A 24149-nucleotide genomic window follows, 5' to 3' on the forward strand; every position below is an offset into this window, starting at 1 on the left:
AACACAACCAGGATGACTGAGCGGTTAAGGTGTTGGACTTAAAATCCAGTAGACATAAGATTGAACCTGCTTTAGAAATCTTCTTTGAGGCTTCCTGCTTGACAATGAAGCACACATTTTGTGTGATAAACCAGTTACATGCACAACAAAACCAGGATGATCGAGTGGTTAAGGTGTTGGACTTAAGATCCAATGGACATATGTCCTCGTGGGTTCAAACCCCACTCCTGGTAAGTTGGATCTTAGTGTTTGCTTCTAACCAATTTAGTGAGCCTTACAGACACTTAACTAAACTAATACTCAAGGCTGAACTTTCACTTTGGAAAATGAATACCTCTTTCCAAAATTATCCTGCCACAACCAGGATGACTGAGCAGTTAAGATGTTTGACTTAAAATCCAGTAAACATTAGTTTGAACCTGCCCTGGAAATCTTCTTTCAGACTTCCTGTTTGACAATGAAGCACCAATTTATTGTGATAAACCAGTAGCGTTGACAAAGCAACCAGGATGACCGAGTGGTTAAGGTGTTGGACTTAAGATCCAATGGACATATGTCCTCGTGGGTTCAAACCCCACTCCTGGTAAGTTGGATCTTAGTATTTGCTTCTAACCAATTTAGTGAGCCTTACAGACACTTAACTAAACTAATACTCAAGGCTGAACTTTCACTTTGGAGAATGAATACCTCTTTCCAAAATTATCCTGCCACAACCAGGATGACTGAGCAGTTAAGATGTTTGACTTAAAATCCAGTAAACATTAGTTTGAACCTGCCCTGGAAATCTTCTTTCAGACTTCCTGTTTGACAATGAAGCACCAATTTATTGTGATAAACCAGTAGCGTTGACAAAGCAACCAGGATGACCGAGTGGTTAAGGTGTTGGACTTAAGATCCAATGGACATATGTCCTCGTGGGTTCAAACCCCACTCCTGGTAAGTTGGATCTTAGTATTTGCTTCTAACCAATTTAGTGAGCCTTACAGACACTTAACTAAACTAATACTCAAGGCTGAACTTTCACTTTGGAAAATGAATACCTCTTTCCAAAATTATCCTGCCACAACCAGGATGACTGAGCAGTTAAGATGTTTGACTTAAAATCCACTAAACATTAGTTTGAACCTGCCCTGGAAATCTTCTTTCAGACTTCCTGTTTGACAATGAAGCACCAATTTATTGTGATAAACCAGTAGCGTTGGCAAAGCAACCAGGATGACCGAGTGGTTAAGGTGTTGGACTTAAGATCCAATGGACATATGTCCTCTTGGGTTCAAACCCCACTCCGGGTAAATTGAGTCTTAGTGTTTGCTTCTAACCAATTTAGTGAGCCTTACAGACACTTAACTAAACTAATACTTGAGACTGTACTTTCACTTTGGAAAATTCATACCTGTTTCGAAAATGCTTCCAACACAACCAGGATGACTGAGCAGTTAAGATGTTTGACTTAAAATCCAGTAAACATTAGTTTGAACCTGCCCTGGAAATCTTCTTTCAGACTTCCTGTTTGAAAATGAAGCACCAATTTATTGTGATAAACCAGTAGCGTTGACAAAGCAACCAGGATGACCGAGTGGTTAAGATGTTGGACTTAAGATCCAATGGACATATGTCCTCGTGGGTTCAAACCCCACTCCTGGTAAGTTGGATCTTAGTATTTGCTTCTAACCAATTTAGTGAGCCTTACAGACACTTAACTAAACTAATACTTGAGACTGTACTTTCACTTTGCAAAATCCATACCTGTTTCGAAAATGCTTCCAACACAACCAGGATGACTGAGCAGTTAAGATGTTTGACTTAAAATCCAGTAAACATTAGTTTGAACCTGCCCTGGAAATCTTCTTTCAGACTTCCTGCTTGACAATGAAGCACAAATTTTGTGTGAGAAACCAGTTACTTGCACAACAAAACCAGGGTGACCGAGTGGTAAAGGTGTTGGACTTAAGATCCAATGGACATATGTCCTCGTGGGTTCAAACCCCACTCCTGGTAAGTTGGATCTTAGTGTTTGCTTCTAACCAATTTTGTTGACACTTAGCTAAACTAATACTTGAGACTGTACTGTCACTTTGTAAAATCCACACCTGTTTCGAAAATGCTTCCAACACAACCAGGATGACTGAGCAGTTAAGATGTTTGACTTAAAATCCAGTAAACATTAGTTTGAAGCTGCCCTGGAAATCTTCTTTCAGACTTCCTGTTTGACAATGAAGCACCAATTTATTGTGATAAACCAGTAGCGTTTACAAAGCAACCAGGATGACCGAGTGGTTAAGGTGTTGGACTTAAGATCCAATGGACATATGTCCTCGTGGGTTCAAACCCCACTCCTGGTAAATTGAGTCTTAGTGTTTGCTTCTAACCAATTTAGTGAGCCTTACAGACACTTAACTAAACTAATACTTGAGAATGTACTTTCACTTTGGAAAATCCATACCTGTTTCGAAAATGCTTCCAACACAACCAGGATGACTGAGCAGTTAAGATGTTTGACTTAAAATCCAGTAAACATTAGTTTGAACCTGCCCTGGAAATCTTCTTTCAGACTTCCTGTTTGAAAATGAAGCACCAATTTATTGTGATAAACCAGTAGCGTTGACAAAGCAACCAGGATGACCGAGTGGTTAAGGCAGAGATGGGAACAAGTCACATATGGCCAAGTCCAAGCAAGTCTCAAGTCTTAACTATCAAGTCTCGAGTCAAGTCTCGAGTCACAGTTTAGACAAATCAAGCAAGTCAAGTCAAGTCAAGTCAAGGGTTCACCCTAAGCAAGTCAAGTCAAGTCCTGATAAGTTTCAAGTCAAGTCAAGTCGCAGTACTAAAATAAACAGAGGTTAATTTTTTAGATACATGTTTATTTTTGCACAGAAAAGATGAACTTATATACATACATTATGTATCTTATTCACATTGCTATATATGAATCATATGCATATCTGTGCAACATTAATATCTGAAAATAAAAGTGTTGCTTACACAAAAGAAATCCAGTCTGAAATGTATAATAAAATCTAATTCAATTTAATTGCAACGTCTACACAGAAATGGAAATACTTGTATCTGAGAGAATGCATTTATACAGGCTATGAAGCTTATAAACTAAGAATTGTGATTGAAAACTTGACTATTGTATGTTTTAAGTATATGATGCTGTAATACTTGTGCTGTCCATTAATGTGAACAGTAGGCCTATAGGGAATTTGCATCTATTGATGGGAATCCCGGATCATTTTATTGACTTCGGTATTGAATCTTGTTTATCAAAATGAACGAATCTTTTTCATTTCGGTAGAATATAAATAAAATGTATGTTAATATAGCCCAGTGATGAAGTTATGATGCTTAATCGTCATCTCTGCGGTGGACACGCAGTATGCACGTTTCATACGTAATATATAATCTGAGAATATTTGTTTTCTATTTGAACTGGTTTCATTATTTTACAGCACAAAACGTTTTGCTGTTATTGTGAGTATAAATTTTTTTTAGACATTTAACAGATTCGAACTATGAAATTATTCTCGTCAGTATGACCGAAAAGTTTTTAAAGAGTTTTTTTAAGTTCAAGTGATCTCACCGGCGCGTCCATGTTAGCCAGTCATGCAGTATATAAACGAGCTGCTATTCAGTTTCCACACGCAGTCAACACAAACACTTGAACATGCGCACATTTAATATAGACATTCGCCTACATGTAATACAGAGAAGCCCTTCTTTATTTTAAGATGATTTTAATGTTTAAAGAACATAACAATTCGGGCTACGCCATTATAGCCAGATTCCCCAATTCATCACCTTATGAGATGAGATGTAGGCCTACCAGTGATGATCGATTATCACTTTTCTAATGATAAAAAACAACCAAAGCAAAATTATGACAAACAGAAACGATTAATTCATTATATTAGTAATCGTTTTATTACACTGACTATAAAGAAATTACTTTGTAACCTTTCCTTGTGGTTCTTATAATGTCGGATGAAATTCGACGTTGTGGTTGTCGCGTCAGAAATCCTCGCGTTGCATGCTCTGCATCTGGCAAATATTTTTTTATTTTCACGGTCCAGTTCAAAGTCCTTATAGCCAAACGTGACTGTGGAGCTCGACTGTTGTCCGCCATTGTAACGGCCACAACTGTTTCAAGCCGCCAGGCGCATGCGCAGTTTCCTCTCTATCGTAACTGCTCTACAGTAATTGGCTGTTTCACCTTGTTTGGCGCGGTTTGAGTTGAGCAGCGTTAAAGGCACAGGCGCTGTAGTGCTGCCGAGTCACAATAATTATTTTAGGTAATTTCATTACTTTACAAAGTTCAAGTCATTGTCGAGTCTTCCATTTAAAGTCAAGTCAAGTCTCAAGTCACCTGCTCTCAAGTCAAAGTCAAGTCAAGTCATTTTCTTACTTCAATCAAGCAAGTCGCAAGTCCTGAAAATTGTGACTCGAGTCAGACTCGAGTCAAGTCATGTGACTCGAGTCCCCCACCTCTGGGTTAAGGTGTTGGACTTAAGATCCAATGGACATATGTCCTCGTGGGTTCAAACCCCACTCCTGGTAAGTTGGATCTTAGTGTTTGCTTCTAACCAATTTAGTGAGCCTTACAGACACTTAACTAAACTAATACTTGAGACTGTACTTTCACTTTGGAAAAACCATACCTGTTTCGAAAATGCTTCCAACACAACCAGGATGACTGAGCGGTTAAGGTGTTGTACTTAAAATCCAGTAGACATAAGTTTGAACCTGCCCTAGAAATCTTCTTTGAGACCTCCTGCTTGGCAACGAAGCACCAATTTATTGTGATAAACCAGTAGCGTTGACAAAGCAACCAGGATGACCGAGTGGTTAAGGTGTTGGACTTAAGATCCAATGGACATATGTCCTCGTGGGTTCAAACCCCACTCCTGGTAAGTTGGATCTTAGTGTTTGCTTCTAACCAATTTAGTGAGCCTTACAGACACTTAACTAAACTAATACTCAAGGCTGAACTTTCACTTTGGAAAATGAATATCTCTTTCCAAAATTATCCTGCCACAACCAGGATGACTGAGCAGTTAAGATGTTTGACTTAAAATCCAGTAAACATTAGTTTGAACCTGCCCTGGAAATCTTCTTTCAGACTTCCTGTTTGACAATGAAGCACCAATTTATTGTGATAAACCAGTAGCGTTGACAAAGAAACCAGGATGACCGAGTGGTTAAGGTGTTGGACTTAAGATCCAATGGACATATGTCCTCGTGGGTTCAAACCCCACTCCTGGTAAGTTGGATCTTAGTGTTTGCTTCTAACCAATTTTGTTGACACTTAGCTAAACTAATACTTGAGACTGTACTGTCACTTTGGAAAATCCACACCTGTTTCGAAAATGCTTCTAACACAACCAGGATGACTGAGCGGTTAAGGTGTTTGACTTAAAATCCAGTAGACATTAGTTTGAACCTGCCTTAGAAATCTTCTTTCAGACTTCCTGCTTGACAATGAAGCACAAATTTTGTGTGATAAACCAGTTACTTGCACAACAAAACCAGGATGACCGAGTGGTTAAGGTGTTGGACTTAAGATCCAATGGACATATGTCCTCGTGGGTTCAAACCCCACTCCTGGTAAGTTGAATCTTAGTGTTTGCTTCTAACCAATTTTGTTGACACTTAGCTAAACTTATACTTGAGACTGTACTGTCACTTTGTAAAATCCACACCTGTTTCTAAAATGCTTCTAACACAACCAGGATGACTGAGCGGTTAAGGTGTTGGACTTAAAATCCAGTAAACATTAGTTTGAACCTGCCCTGGAAATCTTCTTTCAGACTTCCTGTTTGACAATGAAGCACCAATTTATTGTGATAAACCAGTAGCGTTGACAAAGCAACCAGGATGACCGAGTGGTTAAGGTGTTGGACTTAAGATCCAATGGACATATGTCCTCGTGGGTTCAAACCCCACTCCTGGTAAGTTGGATCTTAGTGTTTGCTTCTAACCAATTTAGTGAGCCTTACAGACACTTAACTAAACTAATACTTGAGACTGTACTTTCACTTTGGAAAATCCATACCTGTTTCGAAAATGCTTCCAACACAACCAGGATGACTGAGCGGTTAAGGTGTTGTACTTAAAATCCAGTAGACATAAGTTTGAACCTGCCCTAGAAATCTTCTTTGAGACCTCCTGCTTGGCAACGAAGCACCAATTTATTGTGATAAACCAGTAGCGTTGACAAAGCAACCAGGATGACCGAGTGGTTAAGGTGTTGGACTTAAGATCCAATGGACATATGTCCTCGTGGGTTCAAACCCCACTCCTGGTAAGTTGGATCTTAGTGTTTGCTTCTAACCAATTTAGTGAGCCTTACAGACACTTAACTAAACTAATACTCAAGGCTGAACTTTCACTTTGGAAAATGAATATCTCTTTCCAAAATTATCCTGCCACAACCAGGATGACTGAGCAGTTAAGATGTTTGACTTAAAATCCAGTAAACATTAGTTTGAACCTGCCCTGGAAATCTTCTTTCAGACTTCCTGTTTGACAATGAAGCACCAATTTATTGTGATAAACCAGTAGCGTTGACAAAGCAACCAGGATGACCGAGTGGTTAAGGTGTTGGACTTAAGATCCAATGGACATATGTCCTCGTGGGTTCAAACCCCACTCCTGGTAAGTTGGATCTTAGTGTTTGCTTCTAACCAATTTAGTGAGCCTTACAGACACTTAACTAAACTAATACTTGAGACTGTACTTTCACTTTGCAAAATCCATACCTGTTTCGAAAATGCTTCCAACACAACCAGGATGACTGAGCAGTTAAGATGTTTGACTTAAAATCCAGTAAACATTAGTTTGAACCTGCCCTGGAAATCTTCTTTCAGACTTCCTGCTTGACAATGAAGCACAAATTTTGTGTGATAAACCAGTTACTTGCACAACAAAACCAGGATGACCGAGTGGTTAAGGTGTTGGACTTAAGATCCAATGGACATATGTCCTCGTGGGTTCAAACCCCACTCCTGGTAAGTTGAATCTTAGTGTTTGCTTCTAACCAATTTTGTTGACACTTAGCTAAACTAATACTTGAGACTGTACTGTCACTTTGTAAAATCCACACCTGTTTCTAAAATGCTTCTAACACAACCAGGATGACTGAGCGGTTAAGGTGTTGGACTTAAAATCCAGTAGACATAAGATTGAACCTGCCTTAGAAATCTTCTTTGAGGCTTCCTGCTTGACAATGAAGCACCAATTTATTGTGATAAACCAGTAGCGTTGACAAAGCAACCAGGATGACCGAGTGGTTAAGGTGTTGGACTTAAGATCCAATGGACATATGTCCTCGTGGGTTCAAACCCCACTCCTGGTAAGTTGAGTCTTAGTGTTTGCTTCTAACCAATTTAGTGAGCCTTACAGACACTTAACTAAACTAATACTTGAGACTGTACTTTCACTTTGGAAAATCCATACCTGTTTCGAAAATGCTTCCAACACAACCAGGATGACTGAGCAGTTAAGATGTTTGACTTAAAATCCAGTAAACATTAGTTTGAACCTGCCCTGGAAATCTTCTTTCAGACTTCCTGTTTGACAATGAAGCACCAATTTATTGTGATAAACCAGTAGCGTTGACAAAGCAACCAGGATGACCGAGTGGTTAAGGTGTTGGACTTAAGATCCAATGGACATATGTCCTCGTGGGTTCAAACCCCACTCCTGGTAAGTTGGATCTTAGTGTTTGCTTCTAACCAATTTAGTGAGCCTTACAGACACTTAACTAAACTAATACTCAAGGCTGAACTTTCACTTTGGAAAATGAATACCTCTTTCCAAAATTATCCTGCCACAACCAGGATGACTGAGCAGTTAAGATGTTTGACTTAAAATCCAGTAAACATTAGTTTGAACCTGCCCTGGAAATCTTCTTTCAGACTTCCTGTTTGACAATGAAGCACCAATTTATTGTGATAAACCAGTAGCGTTGACAAAGCAACCAGGATGACCGAGTGGTTAAGGTGTTGGACTTAAGATCCAATGGACATATGTCCTCGTGGGTTCAAACCCCACTCCTGGTAAGTTGGATCTTAGTGTTTGCTTCTAACCAATTTAGTGAGCCTTACAGACACTTAACTAAACTAATACTTGAGACTGTACTTTCACTTTGGAAAATGCATACCTGTTTCGAAAATGCTTCCAACACAACCAGGATGACTGAGCAGTTAAGATGTTTGACTTAAAATCCAGTAAACATTAGTTTGAACCTGCCCTGGAAATCTTCTTTCAGACTTCCTGTTTGACAATGAAGCACCAATTTATTGTGATAAACCAGTAGCGTTGACAAAGCAACCAGGATGACCGAGTGGTTAAGGTGTTGGACTTAAGATCCAATGGACATATGTCCTCGTGGGTTCAAACCCCACTCCTGGTAAGTTGGATCTTAGTGTTTGCTTCTAACCAATTTAGTGAGCCTTACAGACACTTAACTAAACTAATACTTGAGACTGTACTTTCACTTTGCAAAATCCATACCTGTTTCGAAAATGCTTCCAACACAACCAGGATGACTGAGCAGTTAAGATGTTTGACTTAAAATCCAGTAAACATTAGTTTGAACCTGCCCTGGAAATCTTCTTTCAGACTTCCTGCTTGACAATGAAGCACAAATTTTGTGTGATAAACCAGTTACTTGCACAACAAAACCAGGATGACCGAGTGGTTAAGGTGTTGGACTTAAGATCCAATGGACATATGTCCTCGTGGGTTCAAACCCCACTCCTGGTAAGTTGGATCTTAGTGTTTGCTTCTAACCAATTTTGTTGACACTTAGCTAAACTAATACTTGAGACTGTACTGTCACTTTGTAAAATCCACACCTGTTTCGAAAATGCTTCTAACACAACCAGGATGACTGAGCGGTTAAGGTGTTGGACTTAAAATCCAGTAGACATAAGTTTGAACCTGCCTTAGAAATCTTCTTTGAGGCTTCCTGCTTGACAATGAAGCACCAATTTATTGTGATAAACCAGTAGCTTGACAAAGCAACCAGGATGACCGAGTGGTTAAGGTGTTGGACTTAAGATCCAATGGACATATGTCCTCGTGGGTTCAAACCCCACTCCTGGTAAGTTGGATCTTAGTGTTTGCTTCTAACCAATTTAGTGAGCCTTACAGACACTTAACTAAACTAATACTCAAGGCTGAACTTTCACTTTGGAAAATGAATACCTCTTTCCAAAATTATCCTGCCACAACCAGGATGACTGAGCAGTTAAGATGTTTGACTTAAAATCCAGTAAACATTAGTTTGAACCTGCCCTGGAAATCTTCTTTCAGACTTCCTGTTTGAAAAGAAGCACCAATTTATTGTGATAAACCAGTAGCGTTGACAAAGCAACCAGGATGACCGAGTGGTTAAGGTGTTGGACTTAAGATCCAATGGACATATGTCCTCGTGGGTTCAAACCCCACTCCTGGTAAGTTGGATCTTAGTGTTTGCTTCTAACCAATTTAGTGAGCCTTACAGACACTTAACTAAACTAATACTCAAGGCTGAACTTTCACTTTGGAGAATGAATACCTCTTTCCAAAATTATCCTGCCACAACCAGGATGACTGAGCAGTTAAGATGTTTGACTTAAAATCCAGTAAACATTAGTTTGAACCTGCCCTGGAAATCTTCTTTCAGACTTCCTGTTTGACAATGAAGCACCAATTTATTGTGATAAACCAGTAGCGTTGACAAAGCAACCAGGATGACCGAGTGGTTAAGGTGTTGGACTTAAGATCCAATGGACATATGTCCTCGTGGGTTCAAACCCCACTCCTGGTAAGTTGGATCTTAGTGTTTGCTTCTAACCAATTTAGTGAGCCTTACAGACACTTAACTAAACTAATACTCAAGGCTGAACTTTCACTTTGGAAAATGAATACCTCTTTCCAAAATTATCCTGCCACAACCAGGATGACTGAGCAGTTAAGATGTTTGACTTAAAATCCAGTAAACATTAGTTTGAACCTGCCCTGGAAATCTTCTTTCAGACTTCCTGTTTGACAATGAAGCACCAATTTATTGTGATAAACCAGTAGCGTTGACAAAGCAACCAGGATGACCGAGTGGTTAAGGTGTTGGACTTAAGATCCAATGGACATATGTCCTCGTGGGTTCAAACCCCACTCCTGGTAAGTTGGATCTTAGTGTTTGCTTCTAACCAATTTAGTGAGCCTTACAGACACTTAACTAAACTAATACTTGAGACTGTACTTTCACTTTGGAAAATCCATACCTGTTTCGAAAATGCTTCCAACACAACCAGGATGACTGAGCAGTTAAGATGTTTGACTTAAAATCCAGTAAACATTAGTTTGAACCTGCCCTGGAAATCTTCTTTCAGACTTCCTGTTTGAAAATGAAGCACCAATTTATTGTGATAAACCAGTAGCGTTGACAAAGCAACCAGGATGACCGAGTGGTTAAGGTGTTGGACTTAAGATCCAATGGACATATGTCCTCGTGGGTTCAAACCCCACTCCTGGTAAGTTGGATCTTAGTGTTTGCTTCTAACCAATTTAGTGAGCCTTACAGACACTTAACTAAACTAATACTTGAGACTGTACTTTCACTTTGGAAAATCCATACCTGTTTCGAAAATGCTTCCAACACAACCAGGATGACTGAGCGGTTAAGGTGTTGTACTTAAAATCCAGTAGACATAAGTTTGAACCTGCCCTAGAAATCTTCTTTGAGACCTCCTGCTTGGCAACGAAGCACCAATTTATTGTGATAAACCAGTAGCGTTGACAAAGCAACCAGGATGACCGAGTGGTTAAGGTGTTGGACTTAAGATCCAATGGACATATGTCCTCGTGGGTTCAAACCCCACTCCTGGTAAGTTGGATCTTAGTGTTTGCTTCTAACCAATTTAGTGAGCCTTACAGACACTTAACTAAACTAATACTTGAGACTGTACTTTCACTTTGGAAAAACCATACCTGTTTCGAAAATGCTTCCAACACAACCAGGATGACTGAGCGGTTAAGGTGTTGTACTTAAAATCCAGTAGACATAAGTTTGAACCTGCCCTAGAAATCTTCTTTGAGACCTCCTGTTTGACAATGAAGCACCAATTTATTGTGATAAACCAGTAGCGATGACAAAGCAACCAGGATGACCGAGTGGTTAAGGTGTTGGACTTAAGATCCAATGGACATATGTCCTCGTGGGTTCAAACCCCACTCCTGGTAAGTTGGATCTTAGTGTTTGCTTCTAACCAATTTAGTGAGCCTTACAGACACTTAACTAAACTAATACTTGAGACTGTACTTTCACTTTGCAAAATCCATACCTGATTCGAAAATGCTTCCAACACAGCCAGGATGACTGAGCAGTTAAGATGTTTGACTTAAAATCCAGTAAACATTAGTTTGAACCTGCCCTGGAAATCTTCTTTCAGACTTCCTGCTTGACAATGAAGCACAAATTTTGTGTGATAAACCAGTTACTTGCACAACAAAACCAGGATGACCGAGTGGTTAAGGTGTTGGACTTAAGATCCAATGGACATATGTCCTCGTGGGTTCAAACCCCACTCCTGGTAAGTTGGATCTTAGTGTTTGCTTCTAACCAATTTAGTGAGCCTTACAGACACTTAACTAAACTAATACTTGAGACTGTACTGTCACTTTGTAAAATCCACACCTGTTTCTAAAATGCTTCTAACACAACCAGGATGACTGAGCGGTTAAGGTGTTGGACTTAAAATCCAGTAGACATAAGATTGAACCTGCTTTAGAAATCTTCTTTGAGGCTTCCTGCTTGACAATGAAGCACCAATTTATTGTGATAAACCAGTAGCGTTGGCAAAGCAACCAGGATGACCGAGTGGTTAAGGTGTTGGACTTAAGATCCAATGGACATATGTCCTCTTGGGTTCAAACCCCACTCCGGGTAAATTGAGTCTTAGTGTTTGCTTCTAACCGATTTAGTGAGCCTTACAGACACTTAACTAAACTAATACTTGAGACTGTACTTTCACTTTGCAAAATCCATACCTGTTTCGAAAATGCTTCCAACACAACCAGGATGACTGAGCAGTTAAGATGTTTGACTTAAAATCCAGTAAACATTAGTTTGAACCTGCCCTGGAAATCTTCTTTCAGACTTCCTGTTTGACAATGAAGCACCAATTTATTGTGATAAACCAGTAGCGTTGACAAAGCATCACGATGACCGAGTGGTTAAGGTGTTGGACTTAAGATCCAATGGACATATGTCCTCGTGGGTTCAAACCCCACTCCTGGTAAGTTGGATCTTAGTGTTTGCTTCTAACGAATTTAGTGAGCCTTACAGACACTTAACTAAACTAATACTCAAGGCTGAACTTTCACTTTGGAAAATGAATACCTCTTTCCAAAATTATCCTGCCACAACCAGGATGACTTAGCAGTTAAGATGTTTGACTTAAAATCCACTAAACATTAGTTTGAACCTGCCCTGGAAATCTTCTTTCAGACTTCCTGTTTGACAATGAAGCACCAATTTATTGTGATAAACCAGTAGCGTTGGCAAAGCAACCAGGATGACCGAGTGGTTAAGGTGTTGGACTTAAGATCCAATGGACATATGTCCTCTTGGGTTCAAACCCCACTCCGGGTAAATTGAGTCTTAGTGTTTGCTTCTAACCAATTTAGTGAGCCTTACAGACACTTAACTAAACTAATACTTGAGACTGTACTTTCTCTTTGGAAAATTCATACCTGTTTCGAAAATGCTTCCAACACAACCAGGATGACTGAGCAGTTAAGATGTTTGACTTAAAATCCAGTAAACATTAGTTTGAACCTGCCCTGGAAATCTTCTTTCAGACTTCCTGTTTGAAAATGAAGCACCAATTTATTGTGATAAACCAGTAGCGTTGACAAAGCAACCAGGATGACCGAGTGGTTAAGATGTTGGACTTAAGATCCAATGGACATATGTCCTCGTGGGTTCAAACCCCACTCCTGGTAAGTTGGATCTTAGTATTTGCTTCTAACCAATTTAGTGAGCCTTACAGACACTTAACTAAACTAATACTTGAGACTGTACTTTCACTTTGCAAAATCCATACCTGTTTCGAAAATGCTTCCAACACAACCAGGATGACTGAGCAGTTAAGATGTTTGACTTAAAATCCAGTAAACATTAGTTTGAACCTGCCCTGGAAATCTTCTTTCAGACTTCCTGCTTGACAATGAAGCACAAATTTTGTGTGAGAAACCAGTTACTTGCACAACAAAACCAGGGTGACCGAGTGGTAAAGGTGTTGGACTTAAGATCCAATGGATATATGTCCTCGTGGGTTCAAACCCCACTCCTGGTAAGTTGGATCTTAGTGTTTGCTTCTAACCAATTTTGTTGACACTTAGCTAAACTAATACTTGAGACTGTACTGTCACTTTGTAAAATCCACACCTGTTTCGAAAATGCTTCTAACACAACCAGGATGACTGAGCGGTTAAGGTGTTGGACTCAAAATCCAGTAGACATAAGATTGAACCTGCTTTAGAAATCTTCTTTGAGGCTTCCTGCTTGACAATGAAGCACACATTTTGTGTGATAAACCAGTTACATGCACAACAAAACCAGGATGATCGAGTGGTTAAGGTGTTGGACTTAAGATCCAATGGACATATGTCCTCGTGGGTTCAAACCCCACTCCTGGTAAGTTGGATCTTAGTGTTTGCTTCTAACCAATTTAGTGAGCCTTACAGACACTTAACTAAACTAATACTCAAGGCTGAACTTTCACTTTGGAAAATGCATACCTCTTTCCAAAATTATCCTGCCACAACCAGGATGACTGAGCAGTTAAGATGTTTGACTTAAAATCCAGTAAACATTAGTTTGAACCTGCCCTGGAAATCTTCTTTCAGACTTCCTGTTTGAAAAGGAAGCACCAATTTATTGTGATAAACCAGTAGCGTTGACAAAGCAACCAGGATGACCGAGTGGTTAAGGTATTGGACTTAAGATCCAATGGACATATGTCCTCCTAGGTTCAAACCCCACTCCTGGTAAGTTGGATCTTAGTATTTGCTTCTAACCAATTTAGTGAGCCTTACAGACACTTAACTAAACTAATACTCAAGGCTGAACTTTCACTTTGGAGAATGAATACCTCTTTCCAAAATTATCCTGCCACAACCAGGATGACTGAGCAGTTAAGATGTTTGACTTAAAATCCAGTAAACATTAGTTTGAACCTGCCATTGAAATCTTCTTTCAGACTTCCTGTTTGACAATGAAGCACCAATTTATTGTGATAAACCAGTAGCGTTGACAAAGCAACCAGGATGACCGAGTGGTTAAGGTGTTGGACTTAAGATCCAATGGACATATGTCCTCGTGGGTTCAAACCCCACTCCTGGTAAGTTGGATCTTAGTATTTGCTTCTAACCAATTTAGTGAGCCTTACAGACACTTAACTAAACTAATACTCAAGGCTGAACTTTCACTTTGGAAAATGAATACCTCTTTCCAAAATTATCCTGCCACAACCAGGATGACTGAGCAGTTAAGATGTTTGACTTAAAATCCAGTAAACATTAGTTTGAACCTGCCCTGGAAATCTTCTTTCAGACTTCCTGTTTGACAATGAAGCACCAATTTATTGTGATAAACCAGTAGCGTTTACAAAGCAACCAGGCTGACCGAGTGGTTAAGGTGTTGGACTTAAGATCCAATGGACATATGTCCTCGTGGGATCAAACCCCACTCCTGGTAAGTTGGATCTTAGTGTTTGCTTCTAACCAATTTAGTGAGCCTTACAGACACTTAACTAAACTAATACTTGAGACTGTACTTTAACTTTGGAAAATCCATACCTGTTTCGAAAATGCTTCCAACACAACCAGGATGACTGAGCAGTTAAGATGTTTGACTTAAAATCCAGTAAACATTAGTTTGAACCTGCCCTGGAAATCTTCTTTCAGACTTCCTGTTTGAAAATGAAGCACCAATTTATTGTGATAAACCAGTAGCGTTGACAAAGCAACCAGGATGACCGAGTGGTTAAGGTGTTGGACTTAAGATCCAATGGACATATGTCCTCGTGGGTTCAAACCCCACTCCTGGTAAGTTGGATCTTAGTGTTTGCTTCTAACCAATTTAGTGAGCCTTACAGACACTTAACTAAACTAATACTTGAGACTGTACTTTCACTTTGGAAAAACCATACCTGTTTCGAAAATGCTTCCAACACAACCAGGATGACTGAGCGGTTAAGGTGTTGTACTTAAAATCCAGTAGACATAAGTTTGAACCTGCCCTAGAAATCTTCTTTGAGACCTCCTGTTTGACAATGAAGCACCAATTTATTGTGATAAACCAGTAGCGATGACAAAGCAACCAGGATGACCGAGTGGTTAAGGTGTTGGACTTAAGATCCAATGGACATATGTCCTCGTGAGTTCAAACCCCACTCCTGGTAAGTTGGATCTTAGTGTTTGCTTCTAACCAATTTAGTGAGCCTTACAGACACTTAACTAAACTAATACTTGAGACTGTACTTTCACTTTGCAAAATCCATACCTGTTTCGAAAATGCTTCCAACACAGCCAGGATGACTGAGCAGTTAAGATGTTTGACTTAAAATCCAGTAAACATTAGTTTGAACCTGCCCTGGAAATCTTCTTTCAGACTTCCTGCTTGACAATGAAGCACAAATTTTGTGTGATAAACCAGTTACTTGCACAACAAAACCAGGATGACCGAGTGGTTAAGGTGTTGGACTTAAGATCCAATGGACATATGTCCTCGTGGGTTCAAACCCCACTCCTGGTAAGTTGGATCTTAGTGTTTGCTTCTAACCAATTTAGTGAGCCTTACAGACACTTAACTAAACTAATACTTGTGACTGTACTTTCACTTTGGAAAAACCATACCTGTTTCGAAAATGCTTCCAACACAACCAGGATGACTGAGCGGTTAAGGTGTTGTACTTAAAATCCAGTAGACATAAGTTTGAACCTGCCCTAGAAATCTTCTTTGAGACCTCCTGTTTGACAATGAAGCACCAATTTATTGTGATAAACCAGTAGCGATGACAAAGCAACCAGGATGACCGAGTGGTTAAGGTGTTGGACTTAAGATCCAATGGACATATGTCCTCGTGGGTTCAAACCCCACTCCTGGTAAGTTGGATCTTAGTGTTTGCTTCTAACCAATTTAGTGAGCCTTACAGACACTTAACTAAACTAATACTTGAGACTGTACTTTCACTTTGCAAAATCCATACCTGTTTCGAAAATGCTTCCAACACAGCCAGGATGACTGAGCAGTTAAGATGTTTGACTTAAAATCCAGTAAACATTAGTTTGAACCTGCCCTGGAAATCTTCTTTCAGACTTCCTGCTTGACAATGAAGCACAAATTTTGTGTGATAAACCAGTTACTTGCACAACAAAACCAGGATGACCGAGTGGTTAAGGTGTTGGACTTAAGATCCAATGGACATATGTCCTCGTGGGTTCAAACCCCACTCCTGGTAAGTTGAATCTTAGTGTTTGCTTCTAACCAATTTTGTTGACACTTAGCTAAACTTATATTTGAGACTGTACTGTCACTTTGTAAAATCCACACCTGTTTCGAAAATGCTTCTAACACAACCACGATGACTGAGCGGTTAAGGTGTTGGACTTAAAATCCAGTAGACATAAGATTGAACCTGCTTTAGAAATCTTCTTTGAGGCTTCCTGCTTGACAATGAAGCACAAATTTTGTGTGATAAACCAGTTACTTGCACAACAAAACCAGGATGACCGAGTGGTTAAGGTGTTGGACTTAAGATCCAATGGACATATGTCCTTGTGGGTTCAAACCCCACTCCTGGTAAATTGAGTCTTAGTGTTTGCTTCTAACCAATTTAGTGAGCCTTACAGACACTTAACTAAACTAATACTTGAGACTGTACTTTAACTTTGGAAAATCCATACCTGTTTCGAAAATGCTTCCAACACAACCAGGATGACTGAGCGGTTAAGATGTTTGACTTAAAATCCAGTAAACATTAGTTTGAACCTGCCCTGGAAATCTTCTTTCAGACTTCCTGTTTGAAAATGAAGCACCAATTTATTGTGATAAACCAGTAGCGTTGACAAAGCAACCAGGATGACCGAGTTGTTAAGGTGTTGGACTTAAGATCCAATGGACATATGTCCTCGTGGGTTCAAACCCCACTCCTGGTAAGTTGGATCTTAGTGTTTGCTTCTAACCAATTTAGTGAGCCTTACAGACACTTAACTAAACTAATACTTGAGACTGTACTTTCACTTTGGAAAAACCATACCTGTTTCGAAAATGCTTCCAACACAACCAGGATGACTGAGCGGTTAAGGTGTTGTACTTAAAATCCAGTAGACATAAGTTTGAACCTGCCCTAGAAATCTTCTTTGAGACCTCCTGCTTGGCAACGAAGCACCAATTTATTGTGATAAACCAGTAGCGTTGACAAAGCAACCAGGATGACCGAGTGGTTAAGGTGTTGGACTTAAGATCCAATGGACATATGTCCTCGTGGGTTCAAACCCCACTCCTGGTAAGTTGTATCTTAGTGTTTGCTTCTAACCAATTTAGTGAGCCTTACAGACACTTAACTAAACTAATACTTGAGACTGTACTTTCACTTTGGAAAAACCATACCTGTTTCGAAAATGCTTCCAACACAACCAGGATGACTGAGCAGTTAAGATGTTTGACTTAAAATTCAGTAAACATTAGTTTGAACCTGCCCTGGAAATCTTCTTTCAGACTTCCTGCTTGACAATGAAGCACAAATTTTGTGTGATAAACCAGTTACTTGCACAACAAAACCAGGATGACCGAGTGGTTAAGGTGTTGGACTTAAGATCCAATGGACATATGTCCTCGTGGGTTCAAACCCCACTCCTGGTAAGTTGAATCTTAGTGTTTGCTTCTAACCAATTTTGTTGACACTTAGCTAAACTAATACTTGAGACTGTACTGTCACTTTGTAAAATCCACACCTGTTTCGAAAATGCTTCTAACACAACCAGGATGACTGAGCGGTTAAGGTGTTGGACTTAAAATCCAGTAGACATAAGATTGAACCTGCTTTAGAAATCTTCTTTGAGGCTTCCTGCTTGACAATGAAGCACACATTTTGTGTGATAAACCAGTTACATGCACAACAAAACCAGGATGATCGAGTGGTTAAGGTGTTGGACTTAAGATCCAATGGACATATGTCCTCGTGGGTTTAAACCCCACTCCTGGTAAGTTGAATCTTAGTGTTTGCTTGTAACCAATTTTGTTGACACTTAGCTAAACTTATATTTGAGACTGTACTTTCACTTTGGAAAATCCATACCAATTTTGAAAATGCTTCCAACACAACCAGGATGACTGAGCAGTTAAGATGTTTGACTTAAAATCCAGTAAAAATTAGTTTGAACCTGCCCTGGAAATCTTCTTTCAGACTTCCTGTTTGAAAATGAAGCACCAATTTATTGTGATAAACCAGTAGCGTTGACAAAGCAACCAGGATGACCGAGTGGTTAAGGTGTTGGACTTAAGATCCAATGGACATATGTCCTCGTGGGTTCAAACCCCAATCCTGGTAAGTTGAATCTTAGTGTTTGCTTCTAACTAATTTAGTGAGCCTGACAGACACTTAACTAAACTAATACTCGAGGCTGAACTTTCACTTTGGAAAATGAATATCTCTTTCCAAAATTATCCTGCCACAATCAGGATGACTGAGCAGTTAAGATGTTTGACTTAAAATCTAGTAAACATTAGTTTGAACCTGCCCTGGAAATCTTCTTTGAGACTTCCTGCTTGAAAATGAAGCACATATTTAGTGTGATAAACCAGTTACTTTCGCAACAAAACCAAGATGACCGAGTGGTTAAGGTGTTGGACTTAAGATCCAATGGACATTTGTCCTCGTGGATTCAAACCCCACTTCTGGTAAGTTGGATCTTAGTGTTTGCTTCTAACCAATTTTGTCAGCCTCACAGACACTTAACTAAACTAATACTTGAGGCTGAACTGTTACTTTGGAAAATGAATACCTCTTTCCAAAATTATCCTGCCACAACCTGGATGACTTAGCGGTTAAGCTGTTTGTTTTAAAATCCAGTAGACATAAGTTTGAACCTGCCCTAGAAATCTGCTTCGAGACTTTCTGCTTTACGATGAAGCACAAATTTAGTGCACAAATTCATCATATCTGCAAATCTTGCAGGTATACAGTATGCTGATTCAAAAGAGGATTTGTTTGATTTGGATGAAAACAACTGTGTTTGTGTCATTAAACATGCTCCTGTGTCCCTGAAATTTGACACTGAATGATATGTTATAATGTGGCTTAATCAAAGTTCTTATGTGAACCTGATCAAGTGGCAAAGAGCTGGAATGACAAGTGCAGTGTTGGGTGTAATTAGTTACTAAGTAACTAAGTAACTTAATTGTAAGGTTTTCTATTTGACATTTGGTTTAAATTTAAGAAAGATTAGAAACATATTGCATAAAATGCAATTGGCAAAATGTCTTCTCGGTTCAAACTTCATCATACCTGTTTATGTGTAAAATGCTTTTTGTGTTTTTTACTTTAAATATAACCACCACATGACCTGAACACGTGACTTGGTCACATGACCAAACAAGACCAAAAGCAGTGCTAAACACTTTCACAGCACCCGAGGAATTTTTTCTTTTGGAAAACAAACTTGTCAGTGTTGAAAATTTCATTGACATTGATTGCGTTTTCATGTACATTTTATTGACATTGATATTGTGGAGTGTAGAAGGGATTAGTGTTTGGTGTTTGTTGTGCTGAGGTTTGGTGACAGTTCTTCGCTATTTTATTTTTAACACCCATAAAGATGTTTTGCTTGGTAAAATAATAATGTTATGTGTAAAGAAGTAAACTGGTGCATGCTATTTCAAGTAAGTCTTTTGGGACTTGGCCTGTGTAAATTTAATTATTTTAGGTTTAATTGTCTGTATGTATGTCACTTTCTATTTAAACATTTAAATCTGTGGGATCATGTTGACCAAAGATGTTGGTTTAAATCTGATTAACAGATGTTTTTAGTGGTTGATACAAGATTGTCTCATGGCGTTGTAACAATAGTTATTTGAATACATGTTGTATGCTATTGTTTACTTGTTTTTGATTATTTTTTATGCATGTAGGTTTGTGAACAGTTGTGAATTTTTCCAATAGGTTTTTTTATTGTATTATTGTTGACACATACAAAAAGTTGTCAGGTTGATTTGTAATAGTTTGTGCAAAGAATTTCTCAAAGAAAAATTCATCAAGGAATGTTTAGATCACCTTGCTCCATTCCCAGAGCTCACCTTTAATGGAGATAAAATAGATGCTTGCTATCAGCTGTCTGTGCCAGATAAACTGTCAACCTTTGTGTGCACTTATAGAGCGTGTAATTGTGTCAATGACATTTGTACACACATTTCGTTGGAAAAAATGCTGAGGTTTAAAAAAATACACCTTATCCTTTGACAGCCTGTTTCACGAGTGTGTTATAGTTGCTGTGTGCTGGACCTGTCTTATCAAGATCTGATATCTGCAGTATCACCACTTGTTCTCCTCCCTTTGCTGAAGTGTTTAATCTCCTATAATGTATTTGCCAGCAAAAGCAGAACAAGACGCTTCTCCAATGGTTTTCTGCATGGCGTGGCAATTGATCGGGTGACTTTGTAAAAGGTTTTAGTAAAGGAGGTTTACATTGGTTTTGTTGAGTGGAGACCGTCACAGTAGACCTGCATTGAAAGGAAGGCAATAAGCAGTTTACGGCAGATCACGTTCTTTCTACCATCAACATCCAATTTCATTCGCATCCATGCCAGGACTCTGCAAAGTTTAATCGGAAATGACAGATGCAGCTTGAGAGACTGTGTTTTCAGGGTTTTTCCTGCAAGGCCATTCATTTCTTACCAAAACAAGTTCTTATTTTCCATGAAAAGAAATTGAAATGACAGGCGCAGAGGCATGCAGATAAATATGTCGGTTGATAGGAGTTTGATAAGTTGGTCAGTAAACTGTTTCAGATGGATAGTGAGCCATCTGACGAAACGCCTTGGGGTGCCAAATCCAAAAAAATAATGGTTCTGTATAACATTTCTGATATTTGAATGTGGCACAATTTGCTACAATTTGGATTATGGGATGAAAGATGAAGGGAAGCTACTTTAGCTGTAAAATTTAATGTTGTTATCTCATTATGAGTATTACTATTTGAGATAAAAAATAAATAAAAACATGTACAGTTCAAAAATTGCATGCTTTGTGTAAATAAAAATAGCTTATTTGATTGTTTTTATAAATATTTGATTTGATTAGTGACATAGAATATACAGTACAGTATGTTCTTCTTTTTTCCCATGTTAACCATGCCAAAAATATATTGTAGGGGTAAAAATTTACGATTTATCTTTTCGGCAATAATCATTAAGGTATTTAGTAGAGATCATGTTCCATGAAGATATTTTATAAATATCCTACCGTAAACGTATAAAAACTTTATTTTTGTGAGTCGATTTCCTGCTACAGTGCCTCAGATTCACAACTTCACAGGCGATTTTCTCAATATTTTGCACTCTTAGATTCCAGCTTTGTAAACAGTTGTTGTTCTGGCAGATAGTGTCATATCCTAACAAACCATATATCAAAAGAAAGCAAATTTCTTCAGCTTTCAGATGATGTAAAATTCTCAATTTCGAAAAAATTAACCCTTAAGACTGTTTTGTATTCGAGGTTTACATATGTGGTTTCAGTTGTTTTTACATTTTTCATACGTTTGAAATACATTTTAGTTTTTTGGTGTCGTGATTTGTTCGTATACAGACACTGAAAAGGAAATTTTGCTCCAGTTTATTTAATTTAAACAACTTAATTCAACAGTATTTGTAACATGACTTTTTCGTGTTCAATCATCAAATTTAATCCATTCAAATTGAGATTACATGAATGGTTTGTGTTGTGAAAAATTCGTAAAAATTGGGCAGAGGATTTCCATTTCCCAGCATGCTTTGCATTGAGGCTGCATTATTAAAGTCATTTTTGTAGTAAAGTTTGTGATTTTGAGAAGAGAGAAAGACTTGTTTAATGTTCATTTACCCTGTTGATTTTAAAGAGTTTGTTCTATTTTTTCATTTAGTGCATGCGCAGTCATCGAGACCCAATGTTTCCTACTAATTTAAAAAAACCAATTGTAAACATCTTTATTTATTTTCAGTTAAGTCTTTTATGTGATCTCTTACAAAACTAGTTCCTGACTATTTTCTCAAAATAGCATGTTTGCTATCCACAAGGCCTCTGAAAAAAGCACCATCTCTTAAACTTCGCCTTGTTATACCAGATTCGATCTGCCAGCAAACAAATTAAACAGACGGTTTATGTAAGCTTGAACGTAGCAACAGTAAAGGTCCTGAATATGATTGACAGTTTATAATTGAAGATAATGCTTAAGTTGCCATTAAAAGCTTATGCAGTTTCCTTCCATGTCAGCAATGATATAGATAATCCACCCAAGGAGCTCCTGAGCATCCTCATGTTACATTTATTAGAAAATGCTGATCGGGAAAGAGCTGGAGGATGTCATGGGTTCAATTCACCCATGTCCGGATCATGTACCCCCTAGAGACCCGGCTTGATCATTGGCCTGAACACATTTCGCAAGCCTGTCTCTTAATATAACATCAATCAATAGTATGTAGCAAATTCAATGTCCTAATAGCAGTGAATAGTTCTTAGTCATGGTAGGTGATGACACACCACATTTACTGTATAGCAAGTGAAAACAGGGCTGTAATATAAAAGTCTGCTCAATAGGTTTCAAAGGATTGTTCTGACCAGGAAAGACACATTTATAATTAGCCTAATTTAATTTAGAAAAAATCTCAAAACATTTTTCTATGCTTGTGCAAACCATTAAATTATGAGTTGGAAGTTGTGTCATGCAATCCAGTTGAGGATAATTATGTGTATTTAGAAGTTTCCCATTAGTCTGCCCATATGCCATTGTTAAAAAAATATGTTGGTCCCTAATGATCAGTGTTGTGGTCTAGTTTGCGGAGGTCAGTGCAAACCTCACAATTTATGTTTTGCAAATGAACTCTGCTTCATAATGAAAAGTAACTTTTCTAACCTTTCCGCTGGTGGCAACCATAAATCACATCTAATCCCAGTGCTGGAAACATGCAGTGATGATTAAAGGAAATGCAGGTCATCATGGCGACGTGCCACCGCACACACAGAGGAAGGCCATCCAAGAGCAGGGCCATGCCAATCTTAGGATAATGATAATATTAGATAAAATAATGACTTTTCCCACCTTGTTCGTCCCTTGCAGGTAATTTTCTGGAGATTAACTCCGACCCCGAGCACAATTACCGGCGGAGAGGAGACAAAGTCTACACGCTAAAAAATGTAATTAATGGGTAGAGGAGGCATCATTAGTAACATGTTGGATGAAGACCCTGGGGTGATAGGAGGGTGGTGCTTTTGGTAAAAAGCCTCAGAGGTGTTCAGTTCATATCGGACGTATAGACTGTTTTTCAGGAGGGCAATTATTGGAGAACGTGGAATGATGACAGGAAGTCATTGCGAATGGCATTAAAACCAACGTTACGTGAGAACCGCATGTCTGAAATGGGTTGGACACCCCCCATTACATAAGCGCTAAAACAGGTGTTTGTTCACCATAAAAATCCTTTGGACAACAAGAAAATAACAACGTTAGGAGGACATTCTTTCAGTTCTGTTTCAAAAGAAAAGTGCAGACTGAATGATGAAACACAAAGACCATCTTATCTGTCAAATTGAGTAATGTGTCATTGTCTGCAATTTTAGGTCTCTTAAAAGCAAGAGACAGACGCCCAGCAGGGGATCATCCAAATCCAAGATATAGAGCATTGAAGTATAATTAGGTTTGAATAGCAGTATTTCTACAGACATTAAAATTGATGAATTTGAGATGTGCTAGTGTTGTGCAATATGTGTATTTTTTCTTCTTCATGCTTTACCATGTTTTGCATTTATTTGACTATAAATATGGATGCTTATCAATAGTGTACAGTTGTAATTAAACCAAATATTTTGGAAAAAGCTCATATGCGTGTATTGATCAATCGCATCAAT

General features: G+C 38.7%; 48 non-coding genes across 48 annotated transcripts; all 48 read left to right on the forward strand.

Annotated features, from left to right (window-relative positions):
* The first annotated feature begins 150 nt into the window (after positions 1-150).
* trnal-uaa (transfer RNA leucine (anticodon UAA)) lies at positions 151-233 on the forward strand. The gene has a single exon. It is a non-coding gene; the product is annotated as a tRNA-Leu (tRNA).
* A 270-nt stretch (positions 234-503) lies between these two features.
* trnal-uaa (transfer RNA leucine (anticodon UAA)) lies at positions 504-586 on the forward strand. Its single transcript has one exon. It is a non-coding gene; the product is annotated as a tRNA-Leu (tRNA).
* Positions 587-856: 270 nt separating this feature from the next.
* Positions 857-939, forward strand: trnal-uaa (transfer RNA leucine (anticodon UAA)). The gene has a single exon. It is a non-coding gene; the product is annotated as a tRNA-Leu (tRNA).
* A 270-nt stretch (positions 940-1209) lies between these two features.
* Positions 1210-1292, forward strand: trnal-uaa (transfer RNA leucine (anticodon UAA)). The gene has a single exon. It is a non-coding gene; the product is annotated as a tRNA-Leu (tRNA).
* A 270-nt stretch (positions 1293-1562) lies between these two features.
* trnal-uaa (transfer RNA leucine (anticodon UAA)) lies at positions 1563-1645 on the forward strand. Its single transcript has one exon. It is a non-coding gene; the product is annotated as a tRNA-Leu (tRNA).
* A 270-nt stretch (positions 1646-1915) lies between these two features.
* On the forward strand, positions 1916-1998 carry trnal-uaa (transfer RNA leucine (anticodon UAA)). Its single transcript has one exon. It is a non-coding gene; the product is annotated as a tRNA-Leu (tRNA).
* A 261-nt stretch (positions 1999-2259) lies between these two features.
* trnal-uaa (transfer RNA leucine (anticodon UAA)) lies at positions 2260-2342 on the forward strand. Its single transcript has one exon. It is a non-coding gene; the product is annotated as a tRNA-Leu (tRNA).
* Positions 2343-4827: 2485 nt separating this feature from the next.
* Positions 4828-4910, forward strand: trnal-uaa (transfer RNA leucine (anticodon UAA)). Its single transcript has one exon. It is a non-coding gene; the product is annotated as a tRNA-Leu (tRNA).
* A 270-nt stretch (positions 4911-5180) lies between these two features.
* trnal-uaa (transfer RNA leucine (anticodon UAA)) lies at positions 5181-5263 on the forward strand. Its single transcript has one exon. It is a non-coding gene; the product is annotated as a tRNA-Leu (tRNA).
* Positions 5264-5524: 261 nt separating this feature from the next.
* trnal-uaa (transfer RNA leucine (anticodon UAA)) lies at positions 5525-5607 on the forward strand. Its single transcript has one exon. It is a non-coding gene; the product is annotated as a tRNA-Leu (tRNA).
* Positions 5608-5868: 261 nt separating this feature from the next.
* trnal-uaa (transfer RNA leucine (anticodon UAA)) lies at positions 5869-5951 on the forward strand. Its single transcript has one exon. It is a non-coding gene; the product is annotated as a tRNA-Leu (tRNA).
* Positions 5952-6221: 270 nt separating this feature from the next.
* On the forward strand, positions 6222-6304 carry trnal-uaa (transfer RNA leucine (anticodon UAA)). Its single transcript has one exon. It is a non-coding gene; the product is annotated as a tRNA-Leu (tRNA).
* Positions 6305-6574: 270 nt separating this feature from the next.
* On the forward strand, positions 6575-6657 carry trnal-uaa (transfer RNA leucine (anticodon UAA)). Its single transcript has one exon. It is a non-coding gene; the product is annotated as a tRNA-Leu (tRNA).
* A 270-nt stretch (positions 6658-6927) lies between these two features.
* On the forward strand, positions 6928-7010 carry trnal-uaa (transfer RNA leucine (anticodon UAA)). Its single transcript has one exon. It is a non-coding gene; the product is annotated as a tRNA-Leu (tRNA).
* A 261-nt stretch (positions 7011-7271) lies between these two features.
* Positions 7272-7354, forward strand: trnal-uaa (transfer RNA leucine (anticodon UAA)). Its single transcript has one exon. It is a non-coding gene; the product is annotated as a tRNA-Leu (tRNA).
* A 270-nt stretch (positions 7355-7624) lies between these two features.
* trnal-uaa (transfer RNA leucine (anticodon UAA)) lies at positions 7625-7707 on the forward strand. Its single transcript has one exon. It is a non-coding gene; the product is annotated as a tRNA-Leu (tRNA).
* Positions 7708-7977: 270 nt separating this feature from the next.
* On the forward strand, positions 7978-8060 carry trnal-uaa (transfer RNA leucine (anticodon UAA)). The gene has a single exon. It is a non-coding gene; the product is annotated as a tRNA-Leu (tRNA).
* A 270-nt stretch (positions 8061-8330) lies between these two features.
* On the forward strand, positions 8331-8413 carry trnal-uaa (transfer RNA leucine (anticodon UAA)). The gene has a single exon. It is a non-coding gene; the product is annotated as a tRNA-Leu (tRNA).
* Positions 8414-8683: 270 nt separating this feature from the next.
* On the forward strand, positions 8684-8766 carry trnal-uaa (transfer RNA leucine (anticodon UAA)). Its single transcript has one exon. It is a non-coding gene; the product is annotated as a tRNA-Leu (tRNA).
* A 260-nt stretch (positions 8767-9026) lies between these two features.
* trnal-uaa (transfer RNA leucine (anticodon UAA)) lies at positions 9027-9109 on the forward strand. Its single transcript has one exon. It is a non-coding gene; the product is annotated as a tRNA-Leu (tRNA).
* Positions 9110-9378: 269 nt separating this feature from the next.
* trnal-uaa (transfer RNA leucine (anticodon UAA)) lies at positions 9379-9461 on the forward strand. The gene has a single exon. It is a non-coding gene; the product is annotated as a tRNA-Leu (tRNA).
* Positions 9462-9731: 270 nt separating this feature from the next.
* Positions 9732-9814, forward strand: trnal-uaa (transfer RNA leucine (anticodon UAA)). The gene has a single exon. It is a non-coding gene; the product is annotated as a tRNA-Leu (tRNA).
* A 270-nt stretch (positions 9815-10084) lies between these two features.
* On the forward strand, positions 10085-10167 carry trnal-uaa (transfer RNA leucine (anticodon UAA)). The gene has a single exon. It is a non-coding gene; the product is annotated as a tRNA-Leu (tRNA).
* Positions 10168-10437: 270 nt separating this feature from the next.
* Positions 10438-10520, forward strand: trnal-uaa (transfer RNA leucine (anticodon UAA)). The gene has a single exon. It is a non-coding gene; the product is annotated as a tRNA-Leu (tRNA).
* A 270-nt stretch (positions 10521-10790) lies between these two features.
* On the forward strand, positions 10791-10873 carry trnal-uaa (transfer RNA leucine (anticodon UAA)). Its single transcript has one exon. It is a non-coding gene; the product is annotated as a tRNA-Leu (tRNA).
* A 270-nt stretch (positions 10874-11143) lies between these two features.
* On the forward strand, positions 11144-11226 carry trnal-uaa (transfer RNA leucine (anticodon UAA)). Its single transcript has one exon. It is a non-coding gene; the product is annotated as a tRNA-Leu (tRNA).
* A 270-nt stretch (positions 11227-11496) lies between these two features.
* On the forward strand, positions 11497-11579 carry trnal-uaa (transfer RNA leucine (anticodon UAA)). Its single transcript has one exon. It is a non-coding gene; the product is annotated as a tRNA-Leu (tRNA).
* Positions 11580-11849: 270 nt separating this feature from the next.
* trnal-uaa (transfer RNA leucine (anticodon UAA)) lies at positions 11850-11932 on the forward strand. The gene has a single exon. It is a non-coding gene; the product is annotated as a tRNA-Leu (tRNA).
* A 269-nt stretch (positions 11933-12201) lies between these two features.
* trnal-uaa (transfer RNA leucine (anticodon UAA)) lies at positions 12202-12284 on the forward strand. The gene has a single exon. It is a non-coding gene; the product is annotated as a tRNA-Leu (tRNA).
* A 270-nt stretch (positions 12285-12554) lies between these two features.
* Positions 12555-12637, forward strand: trnal-uaa (transfer RNA leucine (anticodon UAA)). Its single transcript has one exon. It is a non-coding gene; the product is annotated as a tRNA-Leu (tRNA).
* Positions 12638-12907: 270 nt separating this feature from the next.
* trnal-uaa (transfer RNA leucine (anticodon UAA)) lies at positions 12908-12990 on the forward strand. Its single transcript has one exon. It is a non-coding gene; the product is annotated as a tRNA-Leu (tRNA).
* A 270-nt stretch (positions 12991-13260) lies between these two features.
* On the forward strand, positions 13261-13343 carry trnal-uaa (transfer RNA leucine (anticodon UAA)). Its single transcript has one exon. It is a non-coding gene; the product is annotated as a tRNA-Leu (tRNA).
* A 261-nt stretch (positions 13344-13604) lies between these two features.
* Positions 13605-13687, forward strand: trnal-uaa (transfer RNA leucine (anticodon UAA)). Its single transcript has one exon. It is a non-coding gene; the product is annotated as a tRNA-Leu (tRNA).
* Positions 13688-13957: 270 nt separating this feature from the next.
* Positions 13958-14040, forward strand: trnal-uaa (transfer RNA leucine (anticodon UAA)). Its single transcript has one exon. It is a non-coding gene; the product is annotated as a tRNA-Leu (tRNA).
* A 270-nt stretch (positions 14041-14310) lies between these two features.
* trnal-uaa (transfer RNA leucine (anticodon UAA)) lies at positions 14311-14393 on the forward strand. Its single transcript has one exon. It is a non-coding gene; the product is annotated as a tRNA-Leu (tRNA).
* Positions 14394-14663: 270 nt separating this feature from the next.
* Positions 14664-14746, forward strand: trnal-uaa (transfer RNA leucine (anticodon UAA)). Its single transcript has one exon. It is a non-coding gene; the product is annotated as a tRNA-Leu (tRNA).
* Positions 14747-15016: 270 nt separating this feature from the next.
* On the forward strand, positions 15017-15099 carry trnal-uaa (transfer RNA leucine (anticodon UAA)). Its single transcript has one exon. It is a non-coding gene; the product is annotated as a tRNA-Leu (tRNA).
* A 270-nt stretch (positions 15100-15369) lies between these two features.
* On the forward strand, positions 15370-15452 carry trnal-uaa (transfer RNA leucine (anticodon UAA)). Its single transcript has one exon. It is a non-coding gene; the product is annotated as a tRNA-Leu (tRNA).
* Positions 15453-15722: 270 nt separating this feature from the next.
* Positions 15723-15805, forward strand: trnal-uaa (transfer RNA leucine (anticodon UAA)). The gene has a single exon. It is a non-coding gene; the product is annotated as a tRNA-Leu (tRNA).
* A 270-nt stretch (positions 15806-16075) lies between these two features.
* On the forward strand, positions 16076-16158 carry trnal-uaa (transfer RNA leucine (anticodon UAA)). The gene has a single exon. It is a non-coding gene; the product is annotated as a tRNA-Leu (tRNA).
* A 270-nt stretch (positions 16159-16428) lies between these two features.
* Positions 16429-16511, forward strand: trnal-uaa (transfer RNA leucine (anticodon UAA)). Its single transcript has one exon. It is a non-coding gene; the product is annotated as a tRNA-Leu (tRNA).
* A 261-nt stretch (positions 16512-16772) lies between these two features.
* On the forward strand, positions 16773-16855 carry trnal-uaa (transfer RNA leucine (anticodon UAA)). Its single transcript has one exon. It is a non-coding gene; the product is annotated as a tRNA-Leu (tRNA).
* Positions 16856-17125: 270 nt separating this feature from the next.
* trnal-uaa (transfer RNA leucine (anticodon UAA)) lies at positions 17126-17208 on the forward strand. Its single transcript has one exon. It is a non-coding gene; the product is annotated as a tRNA-Leu (tRNA).
* A 270-nt stretch (positions 17209-17478) lies between these two features.
* trnal-uaa (transfer RNA leucine (anticodon UAA)) lies at positions 17479-17561 on the forward strand. Its single transcript has one exon. It is a non-coding gene; the product is annotated as a tRNA-Leu (tRNA).
* Positions 17562-17831: 270 nt separating this feature from the next.
* trnal-uaa (transfer RNA leucine (anticodon UAA)) lies at positions 17832-17914 on the forward strand. The gene has a single exon. It is a non-coding gene; the product is annotated as a tRNA-Leu (tRNA).
* A 261-nt stretch (positions 17915-18175) lies between these two features.
* trnal-uaa (transfer RNA leucine (anticodon UAA)) lies at positions 18176-18258 on the forward strand. The gene has a single exon. It is a non-coding gene; the product is annotated as a tRNA-Leu (tRNA).
* Positions 18259-18519: 261 nt separating this feature from the next.
* trnal-uaa (transfer RNA leucine (anticodon UAA)) lies at positions 18520-18602 on the forward strand. Its single transcript has one exon. It is a non-coding gene; the product is annotated as a tRNA-Leu (tRNA).
* A 270-nt stretch (positions 18603-18872) lies between these two features.
* trnal-uaa (transfer RNA leucine (anticodon UAA)) lies at positions 18873-18955 on the forward strand. Its single transcript has one exon. It is a non-coding gene; the product is annotated as a tRNA-Leu (tRNA).
* Positions 18956-24149: the final 5194 nt, after the last annotated feature.

Source organism: Triplophysa dalaica, chromosome 15 (assembly GCF_015846415.1).
Source record: "Triplophysa dalaica isolate WHDGS20190420 chromosome 15, ASM1584641v1, whole genome shotgun sequence".
Lineage (NCBI taxonomy): Eukaryota > Metazoa > Chordata > Actinopteri > Cypriniformes > Nemacheilidae > Triplophysa > Triplophysa dalaica.